The 12,792-nt window shown below is 43.0% G+C and overlaps 1 protein-coding gene across 1 annotated transcript in view; it reads left to right on the forward strand.

Moving 5' to 3' along the window:
- Nucleotides 1-12,792, forward strand: part of CDH8 (cadherin 8) — a 220,103-nt gene that overhangs the window by 36,493 nt on the left and 170,818 nt on the right. The window lies entirely within an intron of this gene.

Below are 12,792 nucleotides of genomic sequence, written 5' to 3' on the forward strand. Positions count from 1 at the left end.
GAAGAAAATGAGATTATACTCTCCTGTTCTCTTAAAAATGAACTATTTATTCAAAATATTTACTCTTGATTCTGCCTATACTTGGGGCCAGATTTTTAGAAGTGTGCATTCACAATAATGCTTACTCTTTTCTCTGCTTAATTTGCATGGGCAATTAGCATAATTGTCCAGGCAATTCATGTAACACTCCTGTGAAGTAGTTAGTAGTAATGAGCATTTTACAAAAGGGGGAACTGAAGCACAAAGGAATTTGTGGCAGATTGGGAACAGAATTTAGGTATCGTTCATCCCAATCGTATGTATTGTGGTTAGCAGCAGAAAAAACAAGGCAAACATTATTGTACACTAAGAATTTATTTGTAGACGCCTTATATATTCAGCTTTGTTTTAAACTCTCCTAAAATTTGTACAGCTTATACTTGTAAGTAGATCTGGGGCCTAACTGGAAGCAACTGAACATTTTTACTTCAATTGGTGTGGGCTCAAGCATCTGAATCCCTAATAATGTTTGCCTGTTCATCTTGGCCAGTACAGTTCCAAATTAATGCTAAATAAAGAAACCTGAAAGCCTATTGAGAAACATCTGACATTCTTCTCTAAATGTTCTAATCCAGCGGTGCAACTTCTTACTGCACTTAAATAAGAGCACAAACGAAAAAAAAAATTCTTTACCCTCCTCTATACTCTTTAAACCACACTTCAGCGTCTTAGGGTATGGCTACACTTACATTTTTGCAGCGCTGGTAGTTACAGCTGTGGTCGTACAGCTGTGTAGGGCCAGCGCTGCAGTGTGTCCACATTTTCAGCATTTGCAGTGCTGTTGTGAGTGGTGCATTGTGGGCAGCTATCCCACAGAGCACCTCGTCCCATTTTGGCACTGTGGGTTGGGGAAGGGGACGGAAGGGTGCGGGTCATTCTGCTTCCTGTTCCAACGACCCGTGCTGCATCGCTCCCTTTTCAGCCGTTTGGTGCCATTGTGAGTCTGCCGTGTGATTTCAGTAAGAAATGGAGCCCGAGCTGCTGAGGACTTTGCTGATGAATGTTGCCAGCACATCACGTCTGGCAGTTGAGCTATTCCTTATGCTCCAAGTGACAGTGAGGAGAGCTCAGATGATGAAATAGATTCGGCTGACGCGCCTGACACTAAATTGCTTGTGGCAGTAACGGACGCGTGCTCAGCACCGTGGAACGCCGCCTTTGGGCTCGGGAAACAAGCACTGAGTGGTGGGATCACATCGTCATGCAAGTCTGGGATGACGAGCAGTGGCTGCAGAACTTTTGGATGAGAAAAGCCACTTTCATGGGATGGGACTGTGTGCTGAGCTCGCCCCAACCCTGCAGCGCAAGGACACGAGACTGAGAGCTGCCCTGTCAGTGGAGAAGCGGGTGGCTATTGCAGTCTGGAAGCTGGCAACTCCAGACAGCTACCGATCGGTCGCAAACCAGTTTGGAGTGGGAAAGTCGAGCCGTTGGAATAGTGGTGATGCAAGTTTGCAGGGCCATTAATCGCATCCTGCTAAGAAGAACCGTGACTCTGGGGAATGTGCAGGACATTCTGGATGGCTTTGCACAAATGGGTTTCCCTAACTGTGGAGGGCAATAGATGGGACGCATATTCCTATTCTGGCACCACACCCACCTGGCATCCGAGTACATTAATCGGAAGGGGTATTTCTCTATGGTTCTCCAGGCGCTTGTGGATCACCGTGGGCGTTTCACTGACATTTACACAGGATGGCCTGGAAAGGTGCATGATGCACGCATCTTCGGAACAGTGGCATGTTCAGGAAGCTGCAGGCAGGGACTTTTTTCCCAGACAGGAAGATCACAGTGGGGGACGTCGAAATGCCCATTGTGATCCTTGGAGACCCCGCTTACCCGTTAATGCCTTGGCTCATGAAACCGTATACAGGGAAGCTTGACAGGAGCAAGGACCAGTTCAACTACAGGCTGAGCCGGTGCAGAATGACTGTGGAGTGTGCTTTTGGCCCGTTTAAAGGGGAGATGGAGAAGTCTCTACGGGAAGCTAGACGTGGGGGAAAGCAGCATCCCAGCGATTATAACCGCGTGCTGTATCCTCCATAATATTTGTGAAGGGAAGGGTGAAACCTTCAGTGACGAATGGACCTCCGAGGTTCAACGCCTGGAGGCTGAATTTGCACAGCCAGAGAGCAGGGCTACTAGAGAGGCCCAGCACAGTGCTTCAAGGATTAGGGATGCCTTAAAGGAGCAATTTGAGGCTGAAAGCCAACAGTAATGTTGGGTGCCTTCCACAGGAGTGAAGTGCAGTGGTTGCAATGATTTGCAGTGCCTATTTTTCACTTGTGGTACAGTATGTTACACTTTCTGTAATAATAAAAACTGTTTTAAAAGACAAGAAATCCTTTATTAAAAATACAGTACATAAAACGGGCAGGGGGGTAGGGTGATGAGCAGTAAAGTCAGAGGTTTGAATATGTCCTTCCTTGAGTGCTGTGCAATGCCTGCTGCACTTCAGGATTAATATGCTGCATGGTGATGGGGTTGAGTGCATAGGGTAAGGGTCGTAGTTCTCAGGGCTGTTAGGTGAACGTATGGGTGTTGGGGGCAGCTGGTGGTGGTAAGAACCAGGATGCTGGAGAAGGGTGTTTTGAGGAAACAGTGGGGCACAATGGGTTGAGCTTTGGGATGGGGGGAGGAAGGCACGGTAGTGCTCTGCCTGCATGGCTAGCATTGACTGCATGAGGTCTGTGTGGCGTTTCCAGGATGCTTAGCAGCCGATTGTGCTTCTCTTGGTAGCCAATTCCTTTCTCTTGGCAGCCTTTTCCTTTCTCTTGGTAGCCTGTTCCTTTTTCCTGCTTTCATTTTCCCTCCAGTCCTGCAACTTTTATTATCTGTGGAATACAGATTCATAACTGCTTTCACCAGCTCCTCCTTACTCTTCCTTGGTTTTTTTCTTAAGTTCGTAGTTTTTCAGAAGTCTGCGCTGATGGAGCAGTATCCAAGGTCACTTTAAAAAAAACACAGAGAGATAAACTTTTACTACAGAGCCTGTATTGTTTAATTGTTTTTTAAGACTATTTGTAGCATCATTTACACATTGCGAGCATAGCACAGAGAGGCCACAGCTGCAGAGAGAAATGGTGAGTTTCCCCACATCTGCCACAGCAGGTACTCCTGGGAGCCATCTTGCACACGCGGCTCACCTGGGAAGGGGGCTGCTTGACTCTGGGATCACTGGGGTTTCTGTGACTTGGGGAAAGCAAAGAGCAGCTACAGGGAAATAGCACTGAACCCTACACCCACATCTGCCACAGCAGGTACTCCTCAGAGCCATCTTGCACACGCGGCTCACCTGGGAAGGGGGGCTGCTTGACTCTGGATCATGGGTTTCTGTGACTTGGGGAAAGCAAAGAGCAGCAGCTAGAGGGAAATAGCACTTAACAGTATCCCTGCATTTTCCACAGAATTTTATCCTCCCGATATCTCGCTGCTCCGGGTCACCTGGGAAGAGCGGGAGGATATCTTCTACAGCTATGTGAGATTCTGCCTATGTGGATTCTGCGCTTGGTCCCTACGCAGCTTGCCTGTGTGCAGCAATGGTCCCCCACCCTCACGGCACAATGGCGCGGACGTGCGTTAGCCTGACTGGGACAAGGACCACGGTGGCTCTCCTATAAACTTGCGGAAGCGCATTGCACACGCTCTGGCTGAAACTTTTGAAGAGATTACAGAGGCATTACCGCGACGTGATAGACCAAATCAATGGGCTATTCGCCTGTAGCAGGCAGCCATAGCTCCACCGCTCCACCAAATAACACCATTCCACATTATAATAAAAAACCACTAACTTAACGCGGGACAGGCTCCTCTGCTGGTTCCTCACTCCGTACCCAAGCGGCGCAACTAGTCTAGCTTCTTCCGGCTGAAAATACTAATGCTGCATGACTCCTGGGATCTCGCAAACACCTCAAGAGCCCATCTCCGGTTCCTCTGCACCCTCCCCCTCCTCTCCAGGCTCTGAACTGTCCATTGTGATCCTCGATTGGCATGGGGGTTACAAATCCAAGTAGTCGGCATGCCAGACTCCTTGTAAAAACGGCAGGTCGTGGAGGCAGCACCTGAGCGCGGTTCTCCTGACGCTTTGGCAAGTAGGCACTGTCCGCGAGCCCTTTACTACCTGCACTGCACAACCGCGTCCCCGGTCATAGCCCCTGGTATTGCATGATGACTTTGAATATCTGGCCGTACGGTTATCATAATTTCGTGGCTGGAGCGGCAGTGTGCCTGCACAAGCTTCTCAACCACAAACGAAACGATGAGATCCTCAGTCGGCCAAGTGATCCATGCGGGGCTCGTTTGGGCGTGGAAGGCATGCGTGACCATATTGATTTTGATTGATTGCAACTCCATGTGCTCGCTGAAGCAACAGGAAAGCGGATTTTTTAAAATCCCGGGGCATTTAAAGGGTGGGTAAGGACTGAGCCAGGGCAGTGGGGTGCGAAAACATTGACAGAAGAGGCTGAAAAGGTATGCTGGGAGACCTCCTAATACCCTGGAGGCCCAATTACAGCGCTGGGGTTAGTGTCCACACCTGAATAACCTGATGAGCAGCGCTGCATCACCAGCGCTGGATTCGCTACACCCGTAGCAGACCAGGAGTACAGCCAGCGCTGCAGACAGGGAGTTGCAGCGCTGGCTGAGCTTTGTAAGGGTGGACACCGAGTAAGTTGCAGCGCTGTAACCCCCTCACCAGCGCTGCAACTTGCAAGTGTAGCCAAGGCCTTAAATTTTCTACATAGTTTTTTTCAACAGTACATAGTCCTTTCACTTTCTCTACAGAACCTTCCATTACAGGCACACTAAATGCCACAACACCACTGAAGTCAGGAGTCTATGGAGTTCTCACTTACATGTGTGACAGCGTATGCCACGTCTTCTTTCAAAAGGGAGAGGTTTTTTACAAATAAAGCATTCTGCACAAAGCTGTACAGACACAAGAAACATTGACTCTTCCCCTTTATGATCTCAGTAAAGAAAAAGTTATGTTCTTGAATAGCTTTTCCAGGCTGTGTCCTGCTTCTCTTTCAGTAAAATGAACTTCTCTGTACTCCTGTTCAATATACTTGACATCTTTTATTGTGCTCAGGTCATGCACATCTTTCTTCCTATAAAAGGACTAGTTTTATGAACATTTTATTCATTATTCTGAAGTTCACGTTGAAAAGACTCATGCCTATTGTCAACATTTACTCGCAAAAATATACAGTCTTTTCTAATCCTTCTTATTTTTATATTTCTACTGGGAAGGTAATACACTGGTGGGGTATCTAGGACGGATTGAGAGATGCTTGGAAATTCTCTTCACTTTACTATTTGTTCAAGCAAGGAACACAACTTTAGGTATATTCACCCTGAGCTTAATTGTAGGGGTTTCATCATTAGAACTGGTCAGAAGATGAGGGAAAAAACAAGAAAAAATACATTAATTTTCAGTTTTTGCTGAAATTGTCTAAGCAGCTCTAGTTATCATATTGGATGTTAACCAAAATCACTATCCAAAAATTGTAGTACTGGGAATGGTGTTGTATCTGGTAGGTATTGCCATCTAGCACATGCTGACCCAGGAATGTTAAGGTTTTGCTCCTTTACACTAGAAAGAAAGAATATTTGAGCTAGACTGCTGCTATCTGCTCTTCTGTCTCTTTTTTGTTTTGTTTTTTTTCTGAAGAGATGCACATATTTAAACAATGTTTTTGTAAGAATATGCATGTTATAGTTAGGTGAACCCTTTGCTCTGCAACACATTTTTTTTTAAAGTACTAGTTACTATGAGCATAGTTCCCATACCTAGCCTCACACATCTGTGCCGAATAGTTTTATGTTTCTCCACTTGTGCTATTATTCATCTCAACTCATTATGTTGAACTCATGTAGCATAAAAATGTGATACACTTCCTTGAAAAACTCTGAGTGTATACTCAGAAATTTCCAGTTGTGTACTTTGTTTGAGATGAGAGATCCACTCTTGGTATCTATATTGGCTTCGCAAGAAGCACGAAAGGAAATTCTCTAATGATAACTGAATGTTTGTGATGGGCAAATTCCCTCCTGCTGTTCAGAACTGGAATTTGAACGAAAACCACAGGAGGCTGGCCCATCTCTGATGAAAACAGTTTTTTAACAGCACGAATTTATGAATCTACTCAGTGCAAATAACAGTTTATTATGCTGAGAGTCTAAAAACGATGCTTCACTTATTAAATTAAACCACAAAAAATTTATTCAGAGAATGTTGGAGGCTTGCGTAAATCTTTGAGAGAGAGGAATTTTAGAGTTAAGTTTGAAATTCTCTTCTTCACTCAACCCATAACAGGCAGTAATTTCAGCAAATGACTGGGTGGCAGGGGAGTTTTATTCTCTTCTCACTTCTGCAGTCAGTTCTGTATATGGACTTCACCTCTCTTCCAGCTTCTTAAATCATAAAATGGGGATAATAAAATTTACCCATCTTTGCAAAGCTTATTGAGATCATTGAATGAAAAATATTTTGTAACTGGAAAGAATTATTATCACTACTCATTGCTGGACCCTGTGGCTAGATAGGAGGCCCCCTGCTGGAAGCCTGGTGGCCCTATGTCACCTTGCACCAGAACAGAGCAGTGAGAGGCCCTCCAGGCATCCTAGAATGGCTGTAGAGGAGCAGCCAATCAGAGGGACTGCTGGAGTGACCAATAAGGGGCCAGAAGGGCCAGATAAAAGGCAAGCAACAGAACAGAGCCTTCAGTTGCTGTGTGGAGCTGAATGTGGGAGGACCCAGTGTCTGGTTGGCTACATGAGCCACAGGATCATGGACAGGTCACTGCCAAGAGCTCACCAGGCAGAACTGAGCCCAGGGAAGGCTATGAAAGACCTGATGCCTGGTTGCCTGGATGAGCACCATGACGATCAAATGATCAATGCGGGCAGGCTGAGCCCGACACACTGAACAAAGAACCTGGCTAGACCAGGCAAGGGTACTGAGATGCACTCTGCTTGTCTGATTGCAGACTGAGCCCACGGAGGGCTACCGAAAAGGACACCAGCTGAGGATACCAAGATGGGTCCCGGCTGAGTGGTTGAAGAAGGCAGTGCCTCTGGGAAGAAACATAAGAGCTACGGCCCCATGCCAAGGTTGTGATAAGAACTCAGAACTGTATACCCCAGAAGGGGGGACAGTTTGTGCAGTCCAGCTGGTGGGCTGAGTCACTGAAGACCCATCAAGAGTACCGGGGGCGGGTCGCGCTTGCCACCACAAGGTGCCACCACATTGAAAGAACTAAAATCAAAAGCTGATTCACACCCAACCAACCAAAACAGAGCTACCCCACAAGAGGTGGGTGCTGCCCAGAGAAAAGTCTGAGATTGTGGGCACTATTACACAGGGAAAGGTGCCAACCCCATTACAGACCCCTGAGACCTGAGATATATACATACTTTTGCACAACTACTGGCGTTGGCTACACCTGTATAAATCAGAAGTAACTCAAATGAGAGTGTGTGTGTGTGTGTGTATTTTTTAAAGCTTTATCTTTGTATGAATGACAGCAGAATTTTCCTCCATATGTGTTACAATACATAGACCCAAATAATTCTAAGGCTTAATGCCAGCTTTTGATATCCAGTCTGCCAGCTGTACTGTACACTGCCCAGCTCATCCAAACCATATGTCTTGAACAAACAATCAGCAAAGGGTGTTAAAAGCTTTGAGAAGTACCTCACTAACAGCAAGTCAATCTGCCACATGAATTGCTGCATCAGTTTGGATTATAGTTTATTCCTCCAATACTCTGAATATTGATGTAATTATTTTAGAAAAGGCTTGAATATAAACTGTACTGGAAAGGTTGGTGGCTATCCTGAGAATTTCACATATCCATAAAATATTTTTTAAAATCTGTCCATACTTTGATACTTTTTCTAGCTTTTCTCTTGACCTTGATAGAGTGCAGGTCTAGAATGTTCAATAAAGGAAGAACTTTGCATATTGATAGCATTATTTTATTTATATCTCCAGGTTAGAATAAAATATTTTTTGCCCTATCCAGTCTTAGCTGAATAGAAAAAGGAGTGGCTTACACATAATTGGTGAGACTTTTCCACTTCTCAATTCTTCCTGCCTCCTATTGGCATCTGTTGCATAACTTTTGAAACAAAATACCAGAGAGCAAACCTTAATAAACATCATAACTAATAAACAAAATACTACTGCACCCCATTTAGACAGGTGTGACTGTGATAAACCTCTTGGAATCAGCACAAAATGCAGTAGGTTTAGACAAGTAAAGCCTACCTCTTCATTAGTTGAACAATAATATCATAATTTTCATCACTCTACAAATGTAGGGAGGTCTTCTTTAACATTTTAGGGAACTGAAAAGTTGATAAATCAGGTTCAACCACTATTACTATTATTTGTTTTGTGGTGGTGCCTATGCTGGGGTGGGGGCAGGGGACAGTAATGTGGTATATCTTGACTTTTGATACAGTAAGGTTTTTGATACAGCCTTGCATGAATTTCTCACAAAAACACTAGGGAAATACAACCTAGATGGAGCTACTATAAGGTGGGTGCATAACTGGTTGGAAAACCATTCTCGGAGAGTAGTTATTGGTGGTTAACAGTCAATCTGGAAGAGTATATCAAGTGGGGTCTGGCAGGGATTAGTTCTGGGTTCAGTTCTGTTCAATATCTTCATCAGTGATTTGGATAATGGCACAGAGAGTACACTTATAATGCAAAACTAGAAGGAGTCGCAAGTGCTTTGGAGGATAGGGTTCAAACTCAAAATGATCCAGAGAGACTGGAGAAATGGTCTGAAGTCAATAGGATGAAATTCAGTAAGCACAAATGCAAAGTACTGTATTTAGGAAGAAACAATCAGTTGCACACACACAAAATGGGAATGACTGCCTAGGAAAGAGTACTATGGAAAGGGATCTGGGTGTGACAGTGGATCAGAAGCTAAATATGAGTCAACAGTGTAACACTGTTGGAAAAAAAGCAAACATCATTCTGGGATGTATTAACAACAGTGTTGTAAGCAAGACAAAATAAGTAGTTCTTCCACTCTACTTCATGCTGATTAGGCCTCAACTGGAGTATTGTGTTCAGTTTTGGGTTCTATATTTAGGAAAGATGTGGACAAACCAAAGAAAGTCCAAAGAAGAGTAACAAAAATGATTAAAGGTTTAGAAAACATGACATATGTGGGAAGATTGGAAAAAAAATTGGTTTGTTTAATCTGAAAAGAGAAGACCGAGGGGGGACCTAACAGTTTTAAAATACATAAAAGATTGTTAGAAGGAGGAGGGAGAAATATTGTTCTCCTTAACCTCCGACGATAGGACAAGAAGTAATGGGCTTAAATTGCAGCAAGGGACAGTTTAGGTTGGAGATTAGGAAAAACTTCCTAACTATTAAGCACTGGATCAAATTGCCTAGGGAGGCTGTGGAATCTTTATTATTGGGGATTTTTAAGAGCAGGTTAGACCAACACCTATCAGGGATGGTGTAAATAATACTTAGTCCTGCCGTGAGTGCAGGGGACTGGACTAGAAGACCACTCAAGGTCCCTTCCAGTCCTACAGTTCTGTGATTCTATGAACCCAGAATCAGGGCTCCATTGTGCTAGGTACTAGACAAATGCACAACAAAAAGATAGTCGCTTCTGGAAGAGTTTACAATCTAAACAACAGTCATAACATATCTTTGTTACTGCTTTTGGTGTTAGAGACAGAACGACCTTTCTCTAAATAGTGCTCTAAATCAATTCCAAAACTTCAGAGAACCCCTTTTACTTAGGTTCCTGCTTCTCCTTGAACTTCCATGGTTCAGCCATGATGGGATCTATCATAACATCGGCATTTAATTAAAGATCTTAGCACAGTCCTGCCTTGAGGAGCTCAGTACAATTAGATGGAATTCCTCTTGCCAGGGTGGGGTATGGAGGACAGAATCTTAAGGTTCCAGAGCTGTAGTTACAGATTGATACAAAAATTATTAGTTCATAAAGTTCATTTACTTCTAAGTTTGGGTTATAGTTCCCCAGGAAAAGACACATGATATACTAAGCTGGTACTATGCTGGACTGGAGCCAAAAGTCTCTCATTTCACCTTTTAACAGCTGAATCTGGAAAGCTTTTCAGAGCATACATCTGTATTTCTAATTTGCACTTTGAAGGGTGAAATGGACTCAAGAGATGGTGAGAACAAATAAATTGATTCACAGTGGGTTGACAACTCCCTCTGTCTCACTTTCTGTGAAACGTCTGTGGGTGATACCACTCAAAATTTGACAGCTGGGTTGCAAGCTGGTATGCCAGCACTACACGATTAAAAACCTGTTACTCATATATGCACTACTGTGTTCATGGCACTGAATATCTGTTTGCAGAATACTTCATATGACATTGGATAAGTAGTAAGGAGACATGAGTATAGAAAGAGAGAGAGGGCCTGATTCTCCACTAAATTTCACCACTTTTACACTGGTTGAGCACCACTAATAATGGAATCCCACAGACTTAGAACTAGTATAATGTAGTAACGAATCAAGCCTGAAGTCTGTAGTAGGTAGAAATTGTTTATGTCTTAAGAAAAATATTCTATCTCACTGTATAAAGTATTGTTTGTTTGTTTCCTTTCCTTTAATACTAGAGAAGAAATGACGAATAAGACCAAATTTTAGCAGCCATTATGGAATAACATTTACAGCTATCAAACATCAGAACTATACTTTGGTGAAAATCAGGGATAGGGATAACAAGAAACTTAGGGCTTGTCTACACTTACCGGGAGACCGACGAGTGGCGATCGACGCATCAGCAGTCAATTCAGCGGGTCTAGTGAAGACCCGCTAAATCGACCGCGGATTGCTTTCCCATTGACTCTTGTACTGTATTGGATCAAGAAGAGTAGAGGGAGTCAACGGAAGAGTGTCTCTTGTCGATATCGTGTAGTGTGGATCCCGCAGTAAGTAGATTTTAGTTACGCTATTCATGTAACTCAAATTGCGTAGCTTAGTTTGAATTTTCCCTGTAGTGTAGACAAGGCCTTAGGGTATGCACCACTTATTCATGTTAAGTAGTACTTTATTATTCAAACAATTGCATGCAAATACACTGGATTTAAGTCATCCCAGAAAATGGTCTACAATATTTATAGATTTACTGTACAAGGATAAACTTAATTAGTAGAAAGCTTTACTTTCATAGACTGTTACACTTGCAAATAACTTATTTTGTTCAAGAACATTTTAACTAAAGATTTTCTGAAGTTGTTTCTGCTTTAGAGACAAGCCATGTTCACTTTCATGCCACTGTACTCTACACTGTAGATATATAATGTATCTCTCAAAAAATCCTTGCATTAAGAGTACTTAATAAGTAGGCCTGTACTATTCAGCTTTCATCCAAAGAACTGTCCAATTTATTGCAATGATTAAATAAGACAAGAGACTCAAATGTCCTAGAAGTCTACACTTGGTGTTGAGAATTAAATAACTAATCATACCCAATTGTGAACCAGTATCTTTTTCACAAAGGAAAATGTAGAATTATAGAATTTCTAATATATCCACTGCCAGCAGAACCTCCCAATTTGTTTTAACAAACATTATCTTTCTAACTTTAATGTAAGGAACAATTTGCTCTATCATATCTTCAACTAGGCATTGTAGGCTTCATTCTTAGATAAATATGGCCTTGTGTAGTTGTTTGCTAAAATCATGAGACATTTTGTGTGTATATGAGTGTGTATGAGTGTATGCAGTATGTTTGTATTTCATGGTGGAGGGAAAGGCATATTAAGCATGAACTCTAGAATCTCTGATTTTGTAATTATAAATCAATTGGGCAGAACCCAGTTTTGCATATATGATCTCTTCTCATAATGGCTTCCCATAACAACTTTGTGCTGAAATGATTTGCCTAGAAATTTTACATTAACAGCTAATCTACTTTCAAAATCAGTTTGAAATACTAAATTAACTGTGAACTCCTGGTGGCCACACAGAAAAAGTTTAACCAACATGGAATTATGAAGTGTTGTTTGTGGTTCTGCATTTTTAATCTCACTGCATTTTAACAAAAACTGTCACAAAACCTTGCCAGGCTACCACTGAAGTTGATGGCAGTTTTGCATTGAATGTGATGGGGGCATGGCTGGTTCCCATTGTGTTTGGAGTTTACATCATTCACTTGTCTGTTCAAGGAGGAAAAAAAGGCAAGCTGTCAGTAAGTATGAAGCTCAAGATTTTTTATTCTAAAGAGACTGTTCTTGTCATTCACTGAACTGTTAATCTTGATGCTAAATAATAAAAATGAAATGAGCCAGGTCTGGGTCTCCACTCCAGCCACTTTGCACCACTCTGGTAGTGCAAAACAGCCAACAGGCCAGTGGCTTCATTTACCTGAGGACTTTCCCTGTGTTTAGGACTCCTCAGTTTTCAGAGATCAGCTGTCGTAGTCCTACACCCACCTTCCTCCTGGCACTGTGCTTAGAAGGAAAGATGTATAACCAGGGGATCTCCATTCAATGACACTTAACTTCTGAAAAGACCCGTTGAGGCCATGGTTTGGAGGTCATGGTGTTCATGGTAATTGTGACTTTGATTAAAGTTTGTGATGAGCCCACTTCACACTCAACCCACAGTGGATTCTCAACCTACTGAGCCCACTTCATTCTCAACCCACAGCCTGCACCAAATGTTTGAGACCTGGCACATGTGGTCATGGCACCATTCAAGCATGGCATGTTCATACCTCCATAGA

The sequence above is a fragment of the Chelonoidis abingdonii genome, chromosome 19 (genome assembly GCF_003597395.2).
Source record: "Chelonoidis abingdonii isolate Lonesome George chromosome 19, CheloAbing_2.0, whole genome shotgun sequence".
In the NCBI taxonomy this organism is placed as follows: Eukaryota; Metazoa; Chordata; order Testudines; family Testudinidae; genus Chelonoidis; species Chelonoidis abingdonii.